Raw genomic sequence first — 26216 nt, 5'->3', positions numbered from 1 at the left:
GGACGTGGAACAAGTACACCTTGGTATTAATACCTACAGGAAACAGATTATTTAAATCGAGTCCAGCTCGTGTGAGGAGTTGCTCGGTTTACAATATTTTGAGTTAATATGCAAGATACAAACTGGTTGTTCGGGTTTTAAGAACTGCAACTTGCTCGGTTGAAGGTTAATTCTTGTCGGTACGGTGGTAGGACTGCAACTTCTCGGTTTCGAGATAAAAATACGATCGATAGTTTCACCGATGATCCTATCGCGATTAACTTTCGAACGTTCGTTGTAATTGGTAACGAGTTTGGTCGTCGACGAAAATTCGTGTTCGTTTCGTAAAAGCTGCAGTACTTTTGCACATATTAGCTTCGAACGTGCGAGTGTTGGCGTTCTTCGAACACTGAAAAATGGAAGGTTTCGAAATAAAAAAAGTGTCGCGTGGAACGTTTTCGAAATTTCCTCCTGTCGTCGAACCAAAAGGAAAGAAAGTTCCACGTAAGGACGTAAACCGCGTAACCACGCACGGGACAACGTAACGTAGTACAAAAGCTGATTCCTGATTGGCGTCCCGCAACACACGCTTACGTTACGCTCTCTCACCGCTACATTTTTACCATACGTATGGAAGAAAAGAGAACTTGCACGTACGTAAGCGGAAGCTGCAGTAACTGTACACTTACTGGGTAGAACCTGTGCAAGGTAAATGTCACCATCGGTGACCTCTCTCCCCTCTAGCTCCTCCTCCTCCTCCTCCTCGATCGCTTATTCAAATTTTCTGTTAAAAATGACGATTCGTTTTCGATTCACCATTCACGTTTCTTTATATCGCGATCGATGCGTACAATTTTCCAAAGGGGCCTGCGCGTTGCCGGAAAATCGTTTAAACGAACAATTTATCGACCAATGTCGCGCGTCTTTTTTTTTATTTATCGAAGAGCAGGGCGTACGCGATTACCAGCGCGGTTATTAGAACGGAAGTCGGATTCGATAATGCTAGTAGAGGAGTACAAGAGGCGACGATAAGGTTGTTCGAAATTTCTCGTGAATCACCAGTGGAAATTCACCGAGAATTATCGACGCAATAGCCAATGACCGTTTCGATCCGATCGATCGATATCTCGCGCACGTAGAACAAAAACTCGTTCTCGAGTCGGATAAAATTTGGTGGTAAAAGCTACCGGCGCAACGTACAATGCTGTGCAACGTTACACCCGATACGTTGTTATACGATTCGGTAGTCTCCCGTATAACGCGACTCTCGCGCGCGATAAAAAAGGTTGCAACGACACTGCTGACGCGATAAATCGTTCGGGCGTGATGCGGTAAAGACAGATTACGGGGATTCCCAGGTGCGTGAAAACTTGTACAGGATATTTCTACCTCTATTTTCAAACGCAACGAGTGTTTTATCGTCGAAACTTTTCTTTTCGGTTATGCAACAACAATGACACGACCGAACCGTGTCCCGATATCGGTGCAGAAATTCGTCGAAACGTTTCTCTAAACACGACTCGGAAACTCGTCGAAAACACGGATGGTGAGTTTTCAGCGAGGCGTGAAAAAATGGAGAAAAGCTGTTCCGTATGTTTATCGCGGTACGGACAACGTGCTACCGTTATCGAAGCTACAGAGTATCGTAATGTATTCACCGTGCCTGGACGTCCGATGTCAGCCTTTGCGTCAAACGTTAATGCATCTGTAATTGGCCGTAGTACGAGCCGCGGTTCAGCAACTATTAATTCGATGGTCGCAAAACCTCGACCAATTCTCGGCGTACACTCATTACTTCTGAAACTCACACGTGGCAATTTCAGTCAAATTAACGTCGCGACCTACAGAAACGGTCGGATTAAGCTGCCTTGACGCAAATGCTTAAAACGAGCCGAACGAAACGAGTCGATCGTAAAACTGGACCATTAATGATACTTCATCAATTCGAGCCTGACGTATCAATTATTCACATGAACATCCGTCGACAGAGTAACCGGTGCACGGTGTATATACATATTTTCGATGAATCTCGATGCAAAGTTTAAGTGGCGCGGGAAATTACAAAGCACCGGACAAATTGCTCCCTAAATGCGAATACTCGATGCCCGTGAAATAGCTGCGATAGATTAAAATCTAATTAAATGAATTTATCAATTGGCGACAGTGAAGCGATTCGCGGTAAATTACGCGTTCGCAAGCGTTAACGGTGGATAAGCGACAACATTTTTAAGCCCTACCGCGGCTCGTTTATTAATTGTTCTTCTATTTGGAACGTCGTCCGGTTCGCGTTGCTTCCTTGGAAACTATCCAAAACAAGATTTTACGTTTTGTTCGGCGTAAACTTGGACGACCAAGTGACTTCCAAAGTCACGTGTCACATATTCGAGCACTCTTGACGACTCCCGGTCTATTTAAACTCGAACAACGCGGACCTGTACCTCGCTTCGTATTTCTTTCGTAGATCTCGTCGTCCGTTGACGTTGCTCGCCACCGTTTCTTCGTACCTCTGTTTCGCGCTCGCTGTCCACGTATCGTTCCTTGGACGATAATAGAAAATTGTACGGCAACAAAGTCTCGAAACGCTGGGAAACATCGCGATATTGCGTATCTGGAAGCTCGTTCGGTCTTTAAATGTTGCACATTACGAACGATTAAGCGCGTACAATTTGTAATATCGGCGTCATTCCCACGAAACCGCTCAATGCGAACCAGACCTATAAATATAAATCGATGCGAAATTCAACACGTGGGCGTAAGTATACGTTGGTCTAGCTTCCGAGATAAGTCAAGCAGGTTGACCGAACCTGTCCTAAAGACACTATTTAATCAATGAATAATGTATAACCGTTACTGAGAGAGAAATCATTGAGGTGCTCCACAATTAGGAATTTACGTAATTATTACCTCGAAAGCGGTAACAGCGCGTTCATTCATAAATTAGAAACGAATTTTCCCCGCCCATTTGTAACAGCTTCGAAGCTGCCCGTGCGAGGCCTGTCGCATTTGAGTAACGAGAAAGAAAAACCTGCGAACCTTTTGTGAGAATTTCGTAAAATTCGTAACCGCGCCAGATACGCGTACCGTAATGTAACTTAAACGCCGTCATTTGTTTGCCCAATGACACGAATCGGATCTCCAATTGGAGATCGACTGCCCGATAACAACCCCGACTGTAATTTATATTGTTCGACATTGGTCGAACAATAAATTTATCGGAAATAAATTGGTCCAAGGTCTGACCGATGCAAACGTTTCTATCGAAACGTTTGCGATCGTCGAGTGCGCGATAAGGAAGATGAAATCTTTGACTCGCTTGCGGTGAAATCGATGGTTCGAACTCTCAGCCGGTATGATACTCGCTGAAACGATCGAAGCAATGTTGGTAAACACGAACCCGCGACGTTCGACTCGTACGGAAAAATTGTATTCGATCGCGGCTGGTTACTCCAAGTGTCTTCCTCTTATTTTCATCTACCGTACCGCGACGCGTTTCCTCGTTTACGGTTGCACAGCCTCGCGAATGCGTACAGTACTTATCAAAATAAGCAAAACAGTTTCGGTAATTATTGGTCTAGAATGCGATAGTTTCCGAGTTACCGCGTACGTGTAATAAAAAATGTAAATAAGGCAGCCAGTTCGAGCGTTCTCTTTGGTGGCGATTGCTGTGCGAGTTTCTCTTGGCGGGAAATAAGGGGGAAACCTGGCATTCTTGAGCGTGCGCGAACCTCAATGAGGAAACGTGTCGAGGTATGCATCGAAATAGGCAAGAAGACGACGCACCGAACACCTGCTGTAATTAAATGAAATTTTTCCTTATAACTTGAAAATCCTTGATTTCTCCACTCGCGTTCGTTAACACTGTTTTGCTTATTTTCGTGAGCTCGGGTCGTCGATTTTAGCACAACCTGTACATCGGAAACAACTATCCGAACAATCTCATGCATAATATCTGTTAATCTTCATAAATTCGATTTTACGATCAGTTGTATACTCGCGATATTGCTAAAACTGTTCAACGTTGGGATTTATCGTTACATTACGCGAACTAATGTGCATAATTTCCTATGTCTCGGGCACCAGCGATGATCTCCGCATCGAACTTTATCTACGTATTTCGTATGAATTATATCGTATACGCGAGGTTACAAAGTCCAGGAATAATTTTGCGCAAAGGATTTATCGAAAACTCGGATATTAATTAAACCTGTACAAAAAGTTGGGCAATTTTCTAACCAATCGGTGTGAAATATTAGAGGGTTTTAATCGAGTCCGTGGAAAAATTTATAATCTATCTCGAACAGGGTTGCGTTTCCTGTTTGCCGTTAACGAACCGTAAAAATTTCGTTTCCTATCAATTTTTACGCACATGCACCGGAATAACTGGAAGACGATCGATTATGTATGCACTTGCCGCGTATTCTTACTCAACTTATTCTTTATCCGAAGGAAGCATTTTATTTTTGGCCATCGATCGTACGATTATTTGGAGTATAAAACGGTTTACGAGAGAACCGGAAGTGGAAGCACACTTTCTCAACGAGTCGTAGCCGAAATTATAGGTCTGAACCAAGTGTTTACCAAACGACCCTTTCTAGGGTTAACTGGGCCCTGATTTTCAGAAATAGTGTCGTAAAATTAACAAACTTCTCAATCCTTGCATCGTCGCGACGTTCACGTGGACTTTGTTTCTCGATAAATAAAACGACAACAACCGATAACAATGATATACAACTCGAGACGAAAACCATCGATCTCCGATTTTAAAGATACGTAATCACGTCCGAAAGCATCTACCGAACCTGTAGATTACTTGCACCGAGCGCGAAGCAATAACTCTGAAACGGTGATATCGACAACCCGACGAAGCTCGAACGATGATCGAAGGGACGTCCCCTTTCGTTGGAATCGCAATTGGAAAAAGATGGAACTGTCGATGAGTCGCGATGATTCGAACGGAAGAGCGAGGAACGGTAATTAATATTCCGTTATAATTTAATTCCAGGTACCCGATGCAATAAAACTCGTTCGTGTTAGCTTCAGGGTGGCTCGGAATAAATAAAACGGAGCGACGGTTCGCGCTGAACGGAGGGTGACAAAGAGAATAGACGAGGGGCAATAAAATAATAAGGTGGACCGCGGAGAAGAGTGATCGAGGGCAATAGGCGGCCGATCCTCGATCACCGGTGATCTGCACGGTGATCGGTCAAGCGCACCGATCTTATCTTTAACACTGGCTTAAATGTATCGAACCGGACGGCGATCCACGACTTTTTTGCGCATAACTGCTCTCATTCACGCTCAAGGGACCTCCCCCTTTATAAGAAGTTTCATTTTGTGTCAAATGACGGCGGAGCAATTACGTCGACTGTTCCTTTTTAGCGCGCGCTCCGCGGCTGACATAAAGTCGATCATTGAAAGCTACCACCTAAAAGCTTAATTTTGCGGTTCATGCATCTTGAATGGACTTTTTACGGTCTTTCCTATTGGCGGGGCACAGTGACAGTTACAATTTGCATCTCGGGTATTACATACTTTTTAACGTTATAACGCCGCTGGCCCGTACCCAAGCTGCGCAAGTATTTTATATTTTTCGCAAACAGGTATAAAATCATCGTAACATTATCTCACACGTAATATTCTTACTTTGCGCGCGTATATATCGATCCTCGTATTTTATTCAGGGTTGCTCGACCGTGAGGAACTTTAGAAAAGTTTTTAACAACTTTTTCGACGAATAATTAAATTCGCGTAAAAATCACTGGCCTCTACCGACGGACGTGTTACAAATATTGAACAAAGTCGGCGAGTTTTACGGGAGTTTAATATTCTATTGGAAAATTGATCAAAGTTCCGTTTCGGATCGGATCGAATCTTTTACCGAGCCTAATCGTATCGCGTTAATCTTTCTTGTATTTTTTATCGCGAAAGATATTTCTCAAGTTTTGCCATTCGGCGTTATTGTATCGTAATTGTACATTACAATGACAATGGTTCGAGTCGAAGGACACTTCGAGCCCGAGGTTCGAAACGTGCGGCCTGACTCACGTCTAAACATTTGTGTTGAGCGACAATGAAATAAATTATATGTGAATGCGCGCACGTTTAAAATTGTATTTTTAGCTTCGGTGGCTCCGAGAATGCCTCCATACCGCACCCTAGATAAAACAGAATAATACGAGCGAAAATAGAAATGGTGCTACTTAATCGAAGGGAATAAATGTTTACGTAACATTTTACGAAAAATAAAGTGCACGATTCTTGAAACTGTAATCGATATCGAATGTAAACGATGAGAGATATAGTCCAAACGCGTGGAATGTTCAATACGAGCAAGAAAATACGACCAAAGAAACGCGCGACTAGTCAGCGAGAAATAATTTTTTACACCTATGAAAATTGGAAAAACAAGAAAAAAAAAGGAAACGCCCAACGTGGGGCTCGAACCCACGACCCTGAGATTAAGAGTCTCATGCTCTACCGACTGAGCTAGCCGGGCAGTTGTTACGGTGATCAAATTTTATGCTCTAAATCTCTGAATCTATTTCTCTCACTTGGCTCTTTATTTTCTTTACTATGACGCCAAAAACAACTATTACTATTATTATTATTATTATCGTCAAGTTATACCGCGTACCGTACACTATTCTCACGATCGAACAGAATAGGTACCGTGAAACTTTTCCTTGCCAAAATTGCACCCAATGATCCCGTAACGATATTAAAACTAGCAACAACCGTCGGAATTCCACTTAATCGCCGCTAGCGCGCTACACGTTCTAAATCGTAACGATTGTGAAATATTCTAAATCGAAAACGGTGACTCGATTTACAACAGAGTAACGAAAAAATTCATCCCCCGTGATTCTCGATCGGAGTAAACCTGTTCAGTGAGAGTGTTAAAGCACTGAATCGATCCGATCGGATCGATGAATTATTCAACGCAGCTATTATCCGTGTCTAACGTTAAAATAAAGTCACCACCGCCTACGCGGTAGACCGTTGAAACGACAAACACGGCTACCCGAAGTGTCAAGTTCAGGTTCGCGAATGTCCCAGTTCCCTCCCGACAATTCCCAGACGGTTCCTCTGTGCTCCTTCCGCGTGAATTTCGCGTTCCGAATCACCTTTTTTCTCCCGTTGCGTCCCTTTGAGTACCTCGGGGCGGGACTGCTTTCCGCGCTGCTTCGCGCTGCAAATGACCTGTATGCGTATAATTTACAGCGGTTTCGGATTCCGAGGATTAAGTGGTCAACAAGGATTTCGAGCGGAAGAGGCATCGGTAAAGTGTCGTTACAAGCTGTCGAGTGCTTACTTAAGGCGTATACATACTGTTATCTGTTTGGTTAGCCTGCGTAAAATTGCCGGTCTTCGCGCGGATCGTTCGCTACGGTTGTTTTACAACAGGCCAGATTTCCCTCTCGAGTTTTAGTGCCAGCGGTTCTATGCCAATTTCCACTGAACGCTTGTGCCGTGACGGGGACAGCCGGGCCCGATGATAGTCCTCCGTGCGGTCATAAGGTACCGAGCTCGTAATTTACCGCCGGTGGCAATGAAAATTTATTCTAAGCCGCCTACAGCCGTCGTTCCAGCCACTTCGAATCCACGCTGCGCTACTCCAGACCAGGTAGGACGCGCGACGCGCCTGCTTTATGAGAAACTTTATCGCGGTATCGTAGGAAGCAAATTGCTGTTCAGGAAACGTTTAGCACCCGAGATGGATCGTTTAACACCGCGGGGTTACCTTTCCGGAAGGAAACGCGAAATTCGCGCGTACGCGTCCCAAACTCCTACGTCTTCGAGAAACGGAACGCCTCGCTCGTCGTTATTCGACTCCGGATGTTCTTCTCAGTGTCCTTCGTCTTTCGTACCCTTGGCGATCGAGCACTCGACCTACGATTTGAGTTTCGATAACGCGCGCGAACAGTAATTTTGTTAACCTGGTTCAAGATCGATTTTATCGAGTTTTCGCACGAAAGTTGGGAAAGTACAACAGCTTCTCTCGCGGCTCGATCTGCAGTTTCATTTTCCGCTATTCCCCGATATTCGCTCCGAAAAAGGATCACGTTGCCGATCCATTGACGTCCGAAGGTTTCTCCTCGAATTAACCCGCTAATTTCCGAACCACCTTCTATTTAATATTCTGCATATTTTCACGATCGTTCGATCGAAGGATATAGTTGTTCTATGAGGTATAACGAGCCGGTAGATTTTCGGCCGGATGATATAATCATCGCAGGAGCACCGACGTTTGAACAAGGGCGTGACCGGGATACCGCGGCAAAAGAATGAGCCACGAAAGAACAGAGAGACCAATGGCGTGGCATTTGTTACGTTTAATCGCGCGCGCTTCTTCATTTTTGAACGGCATTAATTTCAGGCCCCCGTGTTAACGGGCTCTGCCTTCAACGAAATTAACTCGTAAACGTGGCCTCTTCCCCTGTAATATAACATCGCGTTGTAACTCGTTAAACATCACGAGTGCTCTTTATTGTCGAGTAAGTGCACGTGTCGCACTGTAAACGTCCAATTACCGAGAAAACTCGGGAAACTCGGAGGGAAGAGGTTTCTGGAATATTGTCAAATTGCACACCGCGCGTTACTCTCGGTTTGTTTCTCGTGGAACAAAGACCGCGTCTCCGAGGATCGGGCAATTCCACCGCTAAAACTTTCGAATGGAGATTTTCGAGTAACCCCGATAACGTGCATTTGCATTTAAACGGCTGCCCTTGGTGTTACAATCCCGGTTATAAAATCCAATCGAATATTCCGCGTATCGTCTACCTCGAGACGTCTCAATCGAGCACGGAGCCAGGAACGAACGTATCACGGTCGTCGATCGATTGTCAAAAATCGTAGCGAGCCGTCGAACGTTCCGCGCCATTGGGACCCCTCGGATTTTATAGTTTAATAATAGAGCGGCGCGGGCGAGTGTTTGCTTATCGGAACCCTGATTTTCGAACGAAGACACGACGCCGGACGTCGTGCGGCTTATAAGAGAGGACGGGGAGAATGAGAATAAAGGTAAGAGCGAAAAGAGATAGGACGAAGAAAAAAACGAAAAAAGAAGGGGGAAAGGACCGGGTAAAAATAAAGGGACGAAATAAGAACGAAACGAAGGAGAGAAGAGCGGCATGGATCACGGTGCAAAGAGGGTTGGGTGACTTGTGCGAGGCTGTTTAGCCCGGCTATGCCTCCCACCTGCGGCTGGCTCCTTCTCCCTCGTCCACCACCCAGACACGAATAATCGAAGCATAATTTCAGCCCGTGGGCTGCTCCTCGCGTATTTCGGACGTTCCCATTTTATACGGCTACGTACGACCCTCTTTGCTATACAGGGTGTATCCTGTCAGATCGGCAGGATTAGCCTATGCAAAAGTTGCAATTAACTGGGTTCTCTCTTTATGCGTTTCAACGACGGCCAAAATTTTACTCGAACGAAACACGACCAAAGCGACGCGCAACGATTCATCCACGACGCTTATTGGATACGAGAATTTATACTTGTTTCGATCGGTGGCTGGGTAACCGATCGGAAATCGCTCGGTTCGGAACTCTCGTTACGGAATCTGTATCCGGACGAATGTTTCCTCCCGTTCGCAGAAACGAAGTTTCGATCAACCGAGCACCCATTTTGTTCAGTTACGAAATATCGTTTACGGTACCAACGTATCCCATTGTATTGTCGGCGTTAGACACTGCGAAACGATTAATAACATCCTCGTTTCGTATAGAATATTGCGCAAGTTTCGTCATACGCTATTGTGAACGAATAAAGGGAAACTTTCGTATAATTGCAACGTAAATTGTGCAAGAGAACTTTCATAGCGGCGTAAGTGCGCGGTTACGTGCGATCTTTTCAATGAGGTTCCTTCTGCGCGCGATTACGATCTTTTGTTCGCGGTACACGGTGTACCCGATCGTATTGGCAAGATTCGAATATACAAAGCTTGGAATCCACGAGATTCCTACTTCACGAGCTTACGTCTAATTCGACGAGTCGTGTAAAATCCTTGTTCGACGTTCATCCTTGTCATCGTACCGTAGTTTCACTTGCATCGAACGGTATCGGATGACACCCACCGACTGGACCAGGCCTAGACGAAAGTCCGATCACCTCTCGGTCTCGTCCTCGTCTCTCGTTTTCCCTCGTCCGAGCCGCTACCTCGACGATGTTATCAAATTCGTCGAGTACACTGTCCTTTATTTCCTCTACACGTCCTAACGTATCGGAAGAATCGAGTTGTACAAATGTTGCAATTAACGAGTTTTCCCCGTTACGGCTCGCGCGTCTTTCCTCCACTGCGAAGTGTGTATCCTGTCGGATGATCTAGATCGAGCTAGACCACGATTAACGGAATTCCCTTTTCGTGCGTTACGAACAACACACTGTGTCGAGTTCTACCAAAAAGTTGCAATTAACGAGCTTTCCTCGTTACACGGTTGCACGTTGCGGACTATCTAAATCGGTCCGTACCGCAGCTAACAGAGTTCCCCTTTCGTTGCATTATACCGCATTGTGCCGGATCGGGTTATACAAATGTTGCAATTAACAATGTTCCCTCTATACGCGGTTATATTTTGCACTGTGTCAGATCGACGAGATTAGGCCGCGCGAGGTTGGAACCCAACAAGGTTCCCTCTGTGCGTCGTTACGATCTTTTGTTGGCCATACCCGGCTCAATTGAGCTATCAACGACGTTTCCGTTTTACGTAGGATACCGAGGAAGCTGCAGATCAACGAACAAAAGGGTAGACAATTTTCGCATAATTGTGTATTCGTGAAAGGTACTTTGAAAACTTCTAATTAAGGCGCGGCTACGTATCGTCTTTCCTTTACCGTATCTATAATACGTTCCATCGGCAAGATTAGACCGTACACGAATCGCGATCGAGCCGATTCCTTTTTCGCGATCTTAAAACACTGTCCGTTCGTCGGCTGCGCGCCTTATTAGATTCGCGAGGAGTGGACCTTCGCGAAAATGGCAATTAACAGGATACCCGTTCCGTGTGGTTACGCGCGATCTTTTCTTCCTGCGAGTTACAGGACGCGACTTGTAAAACCGATTCGATTAGACTCTTCCGTGTACGGGTAAACGCGATCTTCTCGATTCGTATTTTATCCATTCGAGGGAATCGCTCTCGGTGCACGCGCGAATCAATTTTACGAACGCTCGAATCTACGGCTGCAACATCGAAACGCATCGCGTTTTCGCGTTTGCATTGTACGTAATCCGTGTACGTACGTAACTCGACGCGTGGATGATTTATCCTTCGAATCGAGCGCGCGAAAGTCACCGACTCGTTCGAGGCACACCTTGTATAGCGGGCTTCGTAATAGTAGCCGCGTATCGGTACGTATAGGCGCAACAAGCTGGAGCTTAATTTAACGTGCTTCGAGCGTGATTTTTATTTCCTATTCGTCTCGTAATAAACGATTATAATAATAACCGCCATTACGTTAAAAAAAGGTTTACCCGGACGACGTCGAAGTTAGGGCAGAGGTAAGCAAATTAATACACTCGCGGAAAAATACGGTTCGGTCTAGAGCTATTTAATTATGAAAATTCGCGAAACCTCGGCGACGGCGTTCGTTTTACGACCTCGTCGCATGTGACGTATTTAAACCGCGAGTAAACCATGGACACCGATAATGGTGGCCGAGATACGAGGTGACAATTTGCATATTTAATCATTGATTAATACGCGCGATGACAATTTGCATACTCGATAGTGTAGAAACTAACGGCGCCCCTGTAATTACGTTCACGAGGAAAGAAGAAATATCCACCCCAAAAAGGTGTGTATATTTCAATCAATCCTGTAATTGTTTCGGTAGCCAATGTCGAAACCGTGAACGATCGTGTTTCCATGGAACTTCCGTTTAAACTTCGACTGTTCGAATTGTTGAAAAATGTTGCACAATTGGGGCAATTTGGTACGCAATTTAACTCCCCTTGGCATTTCTCTTTCGCTCGAGTATACCCCAGTCCCGGATAAAGCCATTAATAGTCAAGATCGCGGATCGATTCCACATCGCTTTATGGCTATCGTTGCCTTAATTACGGTCGTCGCGACCTCGAAAATTTTGTGCCACGTTCGACCTGTGCGATATCGATCCCGAGATTCTGGGACTCGAATACCGGGAGTTTCCAGCCACGAATTCTTCGAATATCGAAATCTCTTTCTCGATATACGCGTAATTCCCTTTTCCCTTCCACCTGAACGAAAAGAACGCGTTCAAAAGTTTATGGTGTTTGCGCAACGAAGATGCCGCTTCGCTGTGATTTTCTACTCGAAACGAACCTTTGGACGTTGTGTTCAGAAATTCGATAATTACGAGTACGATCCGAAATCTCGTTTCGAGATAGAGTCGTATTATTCGTTGCAAAAAGGTACGCGATAAAAGTCGTTCGATGATAAAATTGTTCAACGGTGTTGGGTTTGTCTCGATACTATCTACGGCGTTTATTAGAGGAAGAGCATTAATTACGATTTTAAAAACCGTAGGTTATCGACATCAATTATGAGGTTATCGAAATGGATCCACTCGCTCGCGTACTCGCTCCACGCGCGACGCTTCGATTTCGAGATCGAAGTGTAGCACTGGGACAACGAATGCTTGGAAAATTGCAGAAATCGACCTTAATTGGAAATTTGGCCATTCTTTGATACACCCGAACCAACGAAATTCGTCCAAGAGAACGATCGATCAGCGCTACGATGAAGAAAAAAGAATTAGACCGGTCGCGGTGTCCCAACGGCCGTAACGATAAACACGTTAACAAGAAAACGAAGCTGATAACAACTAGTACTACGATCATAGTTTCGTGTACACTCTGAATTACGATAATTGCGTCAAATGTCACAAGTTCTTGCTTATTGGTGAAATCATAGGATACGGTCGTAAGGTGACCGAAAACTTAGTCCAAGTTATTAGACAAACAAATGAAAAATTTACATCCAGTCGGGTTATAAATACAAAACGATGTTTGCAAATGTAGCTGTAACGTAAGGAGACAACCGATGAAAAAGCAATTGTACCGTGTTCGTAGCTACAACTGTACTCGCTGCTACAAGAGAATATACTCCCTTAACCATTTGCAGTGGTATTGAATTTGGACACGAGTGTCGTACTAGATCGGAATTAATTTCCCTTGAAAAATCCGTGACGGATAACGCGTAAGATTACGAAGGATAAACAAGATTTATTAACTCTTTCGTGAACTTTAAATATATGCTCGTACGACAGTGTGTTTCAACGTAACGTTTTTATGTAAAAATTATATTTTATAATCCTCCATCGTGCGGTATCTTTCAAAACAGTCTCCAACGTGCACTCCTGGTTTTCGACTACGTGTATCGCAAAAATAATTACTTTGATGTCTTCCTCAATCTTTCCGTTTGAACATACGGAACAATCTTTACTTTTTACATCTTCATAGTGCCGCAATATATTTTCCATTAAGCCTTTCCTCTTCACTGGATTCCGTTATCTCTAATAGGAGCACCGTATTGGTCCGTGAACAGATTCTTTACACGTTCAGATTCGTTCAGAGAAAGTATAAATTGATACATAGTTGAACAAAGTATAAGATTAGTTGGTTCCCTGCTGTGATGGCTGAGAGCAGACATACGATCGCGAAGGATTAAAAGGAGCGTCCTGTTCCAGTAAAATTCCCATACTTTTCTACGACAATAGTAAAAACGTTAAAATACCAATATTCGTCAATTCGTTATCGGTACTTGTTCTTCAAAAATGTTCGATCGTCGGGATTCGTTCCTTGTAGACACTTTAACGAAAGGTTGTAACTTCGATCACTCGACGAGCGAATTGCGCCAAATTATCGGGATTCGTTCCTTGTAGATACTTTAACGAAAGTTTGTAACTTCGATCACTCGACGAGCGAATTGCGTCAAATGTACGATTATTGGGATTCGTTCCTTGTAGACACTTTAACGAAAGGTTGTAACTTCGATCACTCGACGAGCGAATTGCGCCAAATGTACGATTATCGTCTCGATGAAATTCGTTTGTTCGAAAAGGGTGGGCGCGCGTGGAGGTTTCCAGGCTCGCGAGCTCTACGAGAAACGGCCGCCAAGAATGTCCACGGTTCCTGAAAACTTACGGGAAACCGAGCCACCCGTGGTCATGGCAAGTCGAGTGCAACTGCAGGGTGTATATAGTCACCTGCTTGAGCGATTAGTTTCATCCATCATACGCCATAAAGGAAGTCGAGGGCTGAACAATATCTGATTTCGGTTTCGACCTGTGTGGCGTTTTCGTATCGTGGTGGGGCCCCGAGCTTCCCGGGGACAGGAATCCTTTTGTGGAGAACGGGGCCACCCTCTTTAAAAACTTCAACCCAAAGGGAACCGGCGCGCGACAACCTGCCTTTTTACAACCTGTCTCGCCTCTATTCAATAACGTTGTCCTCGGATGATCGTGTAAACACCGATGCGGCGTAAAATACGTAGGACGGACAATGAAACACCTTTACGGCGTGTTGCACGAGAGACCGCCATTTTTTCCCGCCCGTCATAAATGGGAAACAATGCAAACAGGAAGTGTTCATTGTTCCATCCACATTGTTAACGGCTCACGGATCGCGCAAACGATCAGATTAGACGCCGCTGCTCGTAAAAATCACCGCGCTGAATTTGTAATCGCGACGAATTGTATATTTATACATATTTCGAGTAATCGCGAGGAGAAACCGAGAGATCAACGTAGCGACTTCAACGCTGGAACATCGGAACGGCTCGCGGTGTTCTCGTTAAACGCGATCGTTTCTACGTTTACGACGCACCGTGAAACAACTTTGAGATCCCAACGGTAACGATTCTAGGTGGAAGAACAAACGGTGCTACGTTTTCGCGAGAATTGCCTTTGAAGAAACGCTCTGTGCGCTTTTCCAACGTCTGATCTACCTTTCTACACGCGGATTCGAGTTTTCGTAGGTGCGCGCTTACTCCGCTTGCGTTGTTTCACTCGTAACCGTTTTTCTATTTCTAATCTTCTTCCTTACTTTTATATTTCCATCGGGAAAAGCTAGCCAGCTACCCGTATTTGTTTCCACATACTTTCTTTCTTTTATGTAAACTTTGCTATTTTTCCTACCGAGCGCTCGAGCTTTTCACTAGTTGTACACTTTTCTATTTTCACCGGGAAAGACTAACCAGCTACCAGTATTTGTTTCTATATACTTTCTTTCTTTTGCGTAAACTTTGCTATTTTTCCTACCGAGCATTCGAGCTTTTCACTAGTCGTACACTTTTCTATTTCCACCGGAAAAGAATAACCAGCTACCAGTATTTCTTTCCGTATACTTTCTTTCGCGTAAACTTTGCTAGTTTTCGTGTCGAGCGTACGAGCTAGCGTGAAACGAGCCCAAAACGTATTCGAACTCGATGTTTCGGATAAGACCGCGGGAGATAAGCTTCCAGGAATAGTGGAATTCCGGTATCGGGGAATCTAAGGAAACGTCGCGCGGAACACCTCTAATGCGGTTCAATTTCGAATTCCAGGATGGGTATAAAGTTACAGATGGGACAAGATGGTGGCAGCCAAACGGGCCGACTGGCGCGATCCGAGCGAGAGAACAATCCCCTCGCCAACCCTTTTCTGGTGATTAATGTATGCAAAGATAGCGCGTTCGGGTACATGCCCATTCGGCTGATTGGCTAGAACGAAACGAGACAAGCGAAAGCAATTTCTCCGGCGAGTTAATTGAACGATGCATCCATTGACGGAGTGTCTGGAGAATCGGAGCGCAGTCCAGCCAATTAGGCCGATAATGAATTTTGGCAGCGTTATTGAACAAAAATCGTTTCGATCCCTCGATCCGCAGATAGCCGGGAACTTTTGTTTCGTGTTTCCACGTGTCGGGCCCCGTAACGCGAAACTCGCCGATCCAACGGGCGCCGCTGATACGCACGAAAGACAAAAAACGGTCCCGCGACTTGTTTTTCGCGCGACGACGAACGTTGAACACGAGATGACGAAAAATAGAGGTCCACGGAATCCCCCGGCGCGTTGAACGTTTCCGTGGGAGCTTCGAGTTTCAAATTCCAGAATAGCCACGGCTTCGGGACCGTGCCGGACAGAGAAATACCCGGCGGAGGGAGGACAATTCCCGTGGCAACCCTTTCAGCATGATTAATGCGCGCGAAGATAGCGAGTTCGAGGCCAAGCCCATCCCCGTGAGGGCGTATCGGTTCAAGGGGAAGGGAGAGAGAGAAACGGAGGAAGAACCGTAGAAAATAAAATGCTCACATCCGACCTCTTTCGTTATAAATGCCCCTGTGTGTTTATTGTCGGGCCCACTCTCTAGGTGTGCTCCGAAACCCGTAAACTCTTTCGGGGTTTTTGGGGGCTGGGCCCGAAAACCGTAGGACGCCTTTCGTACAAGATACAGAGAGTCCGATTTTTCGACATCGGGGCTATAGATGCTGCCACGAGATAAGACACGTGCACGCCGATTTCTCGGATCGACGATCGTAAGTCTGCGCGTACCTGAGCGGCTCGTGTCTAATGAAGCCACGGAATTTTCGAACCTTTCTACGATCCAACTTGGACAACCACGAACGACCACGGAAACCGCGTTACGATCGCCGTGTAACGTTTAGTATCGATGTTTAGTCTCTTTTTCCTTTTTCTTCCCCCTTTTTTTTTCTTTCGTTTTCTCTCTCGTCCGACACTCTCGTTCTCCGACGTCGAGTCGATCACGAGTACAATCGCGAGAAAAGAAATCGTGAAACCAAACGCAGATTCAATTGTACTCGAGCAACGTTTCGAACGTTCGAGTATACGCGTACAATAATTCGGTAATTTCGATCCGTTCTTGGGCGCTCGTTTGTCGTAAATTTTCCTCAAATTCTTCACAATCCGAGAAAAGATAAACGACACGTTCGGTGAAAGTTGGCCCACCCTGTACACACACGACGACAACGATCAACCTGTTATGGATGAAACTCGGTGACGTGTCAATACCTCGAAACGTGGATCTCCTTTGTGAACGTGTGACACAAACATCGAATTGAGAGTTCAGTGGCTGAAGCAATTTAATCGGGGCCCTCATGCCGGCCTTATTGAAATTAAGATTCATACCACCGTGAAGAACTCGTCACCGCTGCTGGATCCAGAAAATCTCAGCTGACCGGTCCTCGTCGAGACTGATTAATTGAAGGTTAAGGGTTTCGGGACGTTAAGTGGTTCACTGAAATGTTTCTATGGGCTGACGTTGGAAGCCACAAGAGGCCGCGCGTGGATTCAAAGCCGGACGAAAGGACAAAGGAAAAAGAAGGAGAAGAATGCGACCTCGGCCAGTTGCCGCTTCTTTCGTGTCAAAACACGGCGCTAATACATCATTAAAAGAACGCGCCCCTAGCGTGAAGCCCTAGCGCCACTGAGGGCTACAAGGACACCTTATAATCGATTGGCTTATTTTCGACGGACGCCTTCGTTACGAGTTCGGTTCTTTCTTGCATCTCTTATCGTTTACCATTAAATAATTATCGGTTGGAAGGCACGACCGGTATATCTTCGAACCCTTCGAGGAATTCACCCTTCGTTCGATACGTACACTTTCTCGAGATCGAACGAATCAGGGATTTGCGCGATTCGAACGATCAATGCGAAACGATTTTATCTCGCGTTGCATCGAGAAATATCCACTCGGGTTACTTTCGTAATCGCGAAACGTTGGTACCGTTGAACCGAGCGATAAAATTCGATATTTATTATTATCGTCCGCACGGACGATCGAAGAAATCCGGAAAGAGACTCGCTCGCGTTACTATTCGACGTTTGTCAATGAACCTAGGACGCTATTGGAATAGTGAAAGCACGCGTTCTACATACGTTACGATATTCGTACTACTTACGAGTCCATCGGTAACAGTGTTCCAGTGGCTACGATACAAAGTAGAGAAATAAATCTCAATTCGTGGAACGCGTAATGTGACTAAACTGTGAACGTTATCGTCTTCGTGTATCGGTACAAATGAATATAATTTATTATACCGCGATAGCAAATAACGCTTCACAGACGTATATCTTGATTTATGAGAGTCGCGCTAATTCATTTAATAGAACATGGTATTGACTGGGAATCGTTGACACCAGCATTAATCTCCGCGGTGTATAATCTGTATACGCTTAATATACTTTTAACGATGCAACAGAATCTCGTATTTTTACATTCGACGTAAATTCTGTATCGATGTACAAATTAATCGTTTTTCTTTCTCTCGAAAGCACTTTACTCGAAATAATATATATATTAATTTCTACACGATAGACTCTATAATCGTATCGTCAATTTTACGTTCAATTCGTTCCTACAGTATCGATAACGATGCTTTGTTCAACAAGTGAGAAAAATCTTCTCGAATTGTCGTCATTTGTACACCACCGATGTGTTTATACGTTCATTTACGTATCGTTTCTTCTTCTTCCAATTGATCAAACTTTCGTGTAACGCGTTCCGATAGTGAACGAAAATCGATGCACTATAACTCTCCATCGTTTGAAAAAATCCTAATCGTGGTTGTACCCGACACGAAACGCGATAATTTAATGCATCGAAACCATCGTTAGGGGGAAGGGTTAAACGCAGAACGAAAGAAAGGTTCAAACCCTTCGAGGGGGAGCTGACGATGCAGAAGTTAATGACAAATTGATGCACTGTTAAATTGCCGGACGAATCGATGCAGGTAGATGCATTCGAAGATACACTCGTAACTTCTAGGTACAGGGCAGACCGCTGCGAGTCGAATTTGCGATGCCTCCGGGCACGATCGTTATACATCGCAGTTTCTAAATTAGTCTCAACTCACTCTGATTGAACACCGGCGTAGCGAACCCTTAGCGATCGCGCGCGGCCCGCTCGATCGAGGATTTATCGCCGCACGATCGACGAATACCAAACCCGGGTACGCTTGTCGACGATCATCCTGTTGCGTGTTCGGCTACGTCGATTCGTATGACGTAAAACGCGCCAAGCCACGAATAACGTTTAGAACAGTCCGCCCGAATTTCAATTCCGTTCCTTGTGCCGCGCGAACTCGCGGCTACACCGACGACGAAAATTAACTTTGAACCGACGATATTTATCGCGTTATTTTTTCCGTACCGTAGAGGATAATATATATATGTATAAGAAAAATATTCCTCTGATACAATAATACATTCTCTCTGGATCACAGATGGAAATATGCGCAAGTTTTCACACACACGTTTTCTCGAAAACTCTTTCCAACTCTTTCCCTCAACCGATCGACTCACGTTCGTATCGGCCGCTGGTTACATTAAAATTCATCTTTCGTCTTTCGCGGCTGGGCTTCCATGAGCTATCGATTTATCCATAGCTCACTCGATCGAAACTTGGCGCGATTCGCTCGCGCAAAACTCGTCCCTACGGTACCTTTTCCCGAACAGAATCTCGAAACGATCGACGCTAAGTGGACTCGAGTCGAACGCGTCGCATCGACAACGAACGATGAGATGTTCCGTTTCTCGTTTCCAGAGAAGCAACGTTCAACTCTTGTCCAGCGCGAGAAAATACGCGAAACGTGTTTAACAATAATTTAGCTTTCTGGAATTAATTCGCCGGCGTTACGAATCGAGGGCACAACGAAATAACGTCGAAGAGTGATTAGGAGCCGATTTCGCATCGGTAATATCCGAGTGCGGGATAATCGATTCTTTTCCCTCATTTTTCACGAATCGAGGCGAGATGGTTTTCGAGCATAAATCATAGCTGCGCCGTTCTCGGTGCTACTTAAGTAATGCACCACGGGTAATTCAAGATTCGCAACGGGAGCACGGTAGAAAAATACGGTGATTTTTGAGATAAAACGGACGGAGGTTAAAAAAAAAGAAAAATAGAAACTATCATCGACGTTCGACCGAGAACGCGTTACTGATCGCTGACAGTGCAATTTGCCGTATTTCGATTCCGCGATAAATAACGCGCGCTTGAGGAAAGCATCTTAAGTAGACGCGCATTTGCCTGGTTTCTTCAGCGATGTTCAAGCACCGAGGTGGAAAAAAATCGCGCGGCGGTGTTACACTTTCGAACGATCGCTCGAAGAGGGAAATAGGCGCAAAAAACGCACGACGATAGTTACGGATGGGCCGCAATTATTCGCAATGTCCGAAGAGCATTTCTTGATAACATGGAGCGACGTCGGATCGAGAATTTACGACAGTTCGATGAATACTTATTACGGCAAGTACTCGCGGTCATCGATTACTACAATTAACAAGCATCGTTTTAACGTGTCTTTACTCGCGAACACGTCATTTGGATAACAATTGTACCGCCAACCGAAGGAATCGAGACATTAACATCGAGCCGCGGAAAGCTTTCCGCGAACTTTCTCGACTTCGATGAAAATTGATATTGGAATTGTACACGACTCGCTGATCAAAATTTTACGAAAAAAGTCTCCGTCGATATGTCCGCCGAGGAATCTTTTCAACAGTTTCTGGTAACGATCGATTTAACGTATCTCCACACTTGAGCGCGTTACTCGGATAAGAGTTTGTACCGCCGCTAACAATAAGTGCTTCGAGACATTAACATCGATACGTAATCGCGCAAGAATGGACTTTGTACGGGGTTGGTTAAAAATGGATAGAGGATTTTAGGTGCGTCACTGTACCCGCAATGGTCCAGAACAACGATAAATATACACGCGTATGCATAAGTTAAAAATGACGACCAAAGTAGCTAGAATTTCCAACAAAGTTGAAAGTTTCGTTCCGGTAAATTTTACGTATAATTGTACACGATGCCTCGCGCAACGGTTAGAAAGAGCGCAACACGAACGAAATGAACGCGAACAATTTATTCTTCGAACGATTTTACGAGTATCGCGAAGCCGGTTCGCGCGATAAATAATACACGGTCGTTTCATCGAATTCGAATACCCTGCGCGTCCACGAAAAATACGATAAACGATCGTGTACGCGATAACTCGTACCGTTAAAAACTGACGGAAACGTTGTTAAGCGACTCTAATCGATTCGAAGCGATCTCGCGATCTATATTTTCCGTCGTTCGAACGATCGTTGACGGCCGATGAAAACTTTACGGAAAACCTAGGTATCGAATAAATCGCGTGCATTTACATTCCTTCTCCATAGGGGATACGGCATAGCGTGGAAACTAACGAGAATCTTTCGAACTCATTTCGAGCTGCTCGGATACTATGAAGCATCTTAAGAACATTTCTCGACAAATTGCGACTCCTTCGATCGGGGATTTATCAGGATTGAATCGACGTTTATTATAGTCATTATCCTGGTACATGTCGGACCGCGCTCATTTGCATGACGCTGGCCGGTCGTTCGCTTCGTTAAAGCGCCAGTTTCGCGGTGCCACTGGACAGCGTATTGTTCATAAATATCGGTAAAATTGGAGTAACATCTCTCACGATGCTCGTCGATGGCCGTCCACCGCGAGCTTCTGAGATTAAGTGACAAGTTAGTACACGATTCTCGCGCGATATAAGCAAATTTCTGTTCCCGTGAAGCCGTCGCTATCTTTGAGAGACCCCTCGTCGTTTGTTGCACTCTTGCGGAATACCATCTCGCCGGTCCGTAAGTTACAAAATATATTCCGAGTTATTTTCATCCCGTGATTTCTCCGCGTCGCGCAATATTAAGATGTTCTCGTTAAAATTCGTTATTTATGTAATATCGTAATATCGTAATATTCGAAACGGGCGGATAACTAACCCCTAAAATAGGCAGCGAATAATTTGCATAAATTTACGAAACGTGAAATCTTTATAAACGAATCGGTATTAATCAATCGTTATGAGAAACTGGTTACCGATAACCAAAGTGTTTGTACAATTAACGAATCCTTCCCTCCGATCGTCGGTTCATCGGAACGATCCCGATTAAACGAACCTGCTTGCCTAATTTTTCGAGAACCCTTCGAGACGACGACACTTTTATTATTTTAAACGCTAAATAGCTCGTTAATTGTGAGGAAATATACCGACGATTATTAAAATAATTGTACGCTTGTCGGTAATACCGTTTACTTAAATTATATCGCTAATTCGATACATACACGGTGTACGTCGATGTATCGGACACTGTTCGTCCACATTCCTGAAACTCGAGTTTCATGCTGTTAACAGGCCCCTTATAAATATGTATTCGCGCTTTCGAGATCGACGTTATTCCCTGTACGAGTATTCAGTGTCGTCCAATGAAAACTTTATCCGTGATATCGTCGCGTAAAGCTAGCGCACCGCGGGGCCCGTGCGCCATTATTTTTCCACCGGATAGTTTAAGCCTGCAATCTCGTTTAATTTAAATCTTCGCGGATTTAAAGACCTTTTTCGAATGTAATTTAAATCGAGTACCTAACCAACTCGTTGCGCGATCGATAGATTCGGTGCACGGACGAAACACAAATATTCGTGGAAGAACGAACACGTACGAGGATGGAAAGTTTCGTCTCTTCGATCGCTCGGTGCAGAGCAAACGTCGTCAAACGAGCGACTTCTGCTCCGAACGGTCATAAATCGGCCTGAGCGACACAGATGTACCGCCAAACCTTCCCAAACCTTCCCCACGTTCGTCCCGCGAGGGTCGAGCGATGGAAACATTTTCGGACAACCTGCAATTTATTAAATCGGTATCTTCGACAGTCGTACCGTTTAAAATCAACCGAAATTGCTCTTTTTGTGTTTCCCTGCCAAGTCGTTCGAAACTCGACGTTTCGTACTTTTGACGTAAACCGTCTTGCGACACGCGTAATTAATTTAATCGAAATGTCCTCAAGTTTTGAACGGTTAATACCATAGCGCGAAACCACGGTGTCGATAAATCTGATGTAATAGCCGCGGTAATGTCGGTGATTTCATTACGCGTACCGAATACGTCGAACGTGGGCAGGAAATTGTCAAAATAAATTGCGACAATTATACACGCATAGAGGCGAAACCGCGAGTACGAAATAAAGGGATATACGAAGCGGCGAGCGTTTCCCATACTCTACGAGTGGTACAATGTCCTTCTCTGCGACCAACTTCTGAAAATAAATCAACCGGTCGGTCGTAAAAAATGATTTAAGCATTCCCGCATTGTCGATCGAGATTACCTAAATATAACCGCGCGTAGCAAGAAACGCGACTCCGTATTTAAACCTCTTTTTGCGTTCATTCTTCTTCCGTGTCTCGCATACTCCATTTTCGTAATTACCGTATCCTCTCCCTTTCTCGGACTATCCCGTCCGACACGGTTTAAATTGCTTCTATTTTTGACGAGCAATTTCACACAAATTCCAAGGATTCATCTCGCCTCCCGGAAAGCTCGTAAAGTCCACTTGTTGCGTTTACGAGCCCTTCGGCCACCCCCGCGCTTCGTGATTCTCGATCGACGCGCAGCGCGTTCCGCGAACGAAAAAGAAGAAAAGAAAAAAAAAAGAAAGAAAGAAAGAAAAAAAAAAGGAAACCACACGACGTCAATTTACCGTGGTTCGCGCGCGCGGAAAATGACGACTCGGGAGCGCAAAGTCGGCACTTTTACGCTCTAAAAATAGTAATCCGCGGAGTGAGCTAATCCCTTTGAATTCGTGTGCGCGTTAAACGCGAAGGAATCCGCGTTAGAACGCGGGTGTAACGACATCTGCCCGAGGAAGACGTTTCCTGCGTGAACGCAATCAACCGAGCCGGCCACCGCTTCTTGCTTTTAATGCATTCGACGAATTCGCAGCGTGCGATCCTTCATTCGATTAGAGCAACAACGCGATACGCTTAGGCCGCGTCGTTTAGACCCCGTTCGGGTGGCAAACGGCCGCGTGTCGCGCGCTACGGGCAAACAGATTACGCTCGCGCTTGGCGAGCGAACCACTTTTTTCTTTCAGGGCCGTTAATTCGCGACGAAAACAGACCGATGTAAATCTATTGACATTGACTTTACGGCGAAAGACAACTCGAAACTTCGAGCCGAGTCACTCGGCTACGAAACGAACGAACCAGGACCGACAGAGTGACGCGATGCTTACAACGGATACACTTTCTTCCCTTCGAAACTCATCTCTCGGTTTACTACGAATTCTCCGTTAATGGTACGCGAACATTTTCAATTGGAATATTTATTAGTGGCAAGGAACGTTCGTAAACGATTGGTGATACACCGTGATGTAATTTTATCGAGAGTCCAGTTAATGTGGTCGCTGAACGTGTTACGTCCAATTATCGTTTCGAGCGTTATCTGTTCGAACCGAGATAAAATGAAAATTAATATGGAAATGTGCGAGCAACTCCAACTATATTGTACTCGTGACTAATGTGTTTCACTTTATGCATATTCATCCGAATATCAATTTATGTCGAGAATAGACGGATCGAGTTAGTCTTGTTGGCAGATCCATGTAGGCAGCGTTCAAATTGCACACAATGCTCGGACCAAGTGGGTGTACCAGTTATCGCGTCGACTAGTAAATATTTCCTTTGTTTACGATGCAACGGCTGAGTTTCTCGAGAATCTATTTAATTTTTTTCGCAGAGGCACCGTTTTCGAGGACGACGCATCTTTTTGCCAATGTATCGCGACAATTCGTGTCGTAGCGTTGTTTACGGTGTCTATACGAGCGGATGGAAAAAAAGAGGTCGAAGAATTTAGGAACGCGACACTCGGAGAGCATCTACGTACAGATGGACCAAAAATCTGAGCACTGCGCGACATCGTAAAATTCTTGTTGGGGGAAAGAATCGAGGGATGGTCCGCCAACCATAAATCTATCGATATCTGGCTTACGGTTGCTTTTACGGCAAAAATTCACGCGACAGAAGTAGTTGTAAATTAAATTTGGAAGTTTTTATTTTGTATATAAATTTCCGAAAGACACGACGGTACCCGAGATATCGACCCTTCGTGCGTTCAATGTCCTACGAGGGTGACGCCGAGTCTGGTTTATTTGTACCCGGGAAAATAAAACGAAAACCATTATAGGTGTATCGAGTTACCATTGACGTACAAAATTGTTTAGCAAGGCGTGCGTGTTCCACTCGAATCGACGAATGAAATGTACCAACCTTGAAACTGTTAAATATTTTCGAGGGATCGAAATAATGACACGGTTGTCTTGTGAATTTTGAACACGAATCGATGCTCAAGGGGAGAGAAAATGTTTACCGGGGAAAATATGCGCGATACGTGCTCCGAAAAGACCATTTGCGTGTAAATCGTGCTTCGTCAACAAATGACCAAGGTCGATGATGTTGTTCTTCAACGTGGGAAACGAGAACATCAAACTCCAGCGCACGTTCGAATAACAAAATAATCATATATTAAACGTTCTATATTTGGTTGTCTCGGTCGTGCCATCGTGCAATGCGGTTGTTTTTATATACGACATTGCTCGGCGTGTCGTTGTTGCGCGTTGTCCACTTTGACAATTGTCCACGAGCAACTTTAAGAAGCAAAGAAAAAGATTAAAAGAAGACCTAGTGGACTTTAAGATTGCATCGATGTTATCGCGACGTCGAGAAATATTGTTTCGCGTCATCGACTCACCTAACGCGAAACGATACCGAGTCCGCGTTGCAACGATAAACAAAGATCCAGACGAGGTAAATCCAAACAAGAGCAGCTGGTTCGAGACGCGTATATGCACGACGCGTGAAAATTAGCCAAGTAAATCGTCCCCGAGATCAGAAACAATTGCTCGAAGGTACTTTTGCATAAGCGATTTCACGATACACGCTTCACGCGTCCCGGACAGGTAACGAACGTCGCGCGAGTCAAGATATTCATAATGGATGTTCAAGCAGTAAATGGAACTGTTGAATATTGACGCCGATGAGCACGATGAGCACGATGAGCACGATGAGCACGATGACACGACCCTCGGCGCCGTGTGTTTGCTTGTGCAACACGCCACTACCGTCTAATGACAATGTCGTGTTTGATAGATTATTTTAATGGGTTAAGCTTCTTAACATTCCCGGTCACGTGTGCGCTTCGGCCCGTAATGGCGTTAGATGTTTGCTGTAATCCCTGAGATTTGGACAAGACGTCCATGCGAATCGTGGTCCCTAATTCCCGTGTAACTGGACGAAATAGTTGTCGAAACGCTTATTTTTCCTGCTATGATAACGCAACAGTCTGACCGATTTCTAGAAACGTCGTTTCGCGATCTAAATTTACCACAACGATCGTGTTCAACGAGGACACGTTACGATCGAAGAACGACGCGAACGTCCAG

General features: G+C 44.9%; 1 protein-coding gene and 1 non-coding gene across 2 annotated transcripts in view; both read right to left on the bottom strand.

The window, feature by feature from the left end:
• Nucleotides 1-26216, bottom strand: part of LOC143143125 (uncharacterized) — an 88060-nt gene that overhangs the window by 7419 nt on the left and 54425 nt on the right. The window lies entirely within an intron of this gene.
• On the bottom strand, nucleotides 6403-6475 carry Trnak-cuu (transfer RNA lysine (anticodon CUU)). The gene has a single exon. It is a non-coding gene; the product is annotated as a tRNA-Lys (tRNA).

This window comes from Ptiloglossa arizonensis, chromosome 2 (assembly GCF_051014685.1).
Source record: "Ptiloglossa arizonensis isolate GNS036 chromosome 2, iyPtiAriz1_principal, whole genome shotgun sequence".
NCBI lineage: Eukaryota > Metazoa > Arthropoda > Insecta > Hymenoptera > Colletidae > Ptiloglossa > Ptiloglossa arizonensis.
Note: the sequence above shows the minus strand (reverse complement) of the source record. Positions and strands in the feature narration are given on the sequence as shown.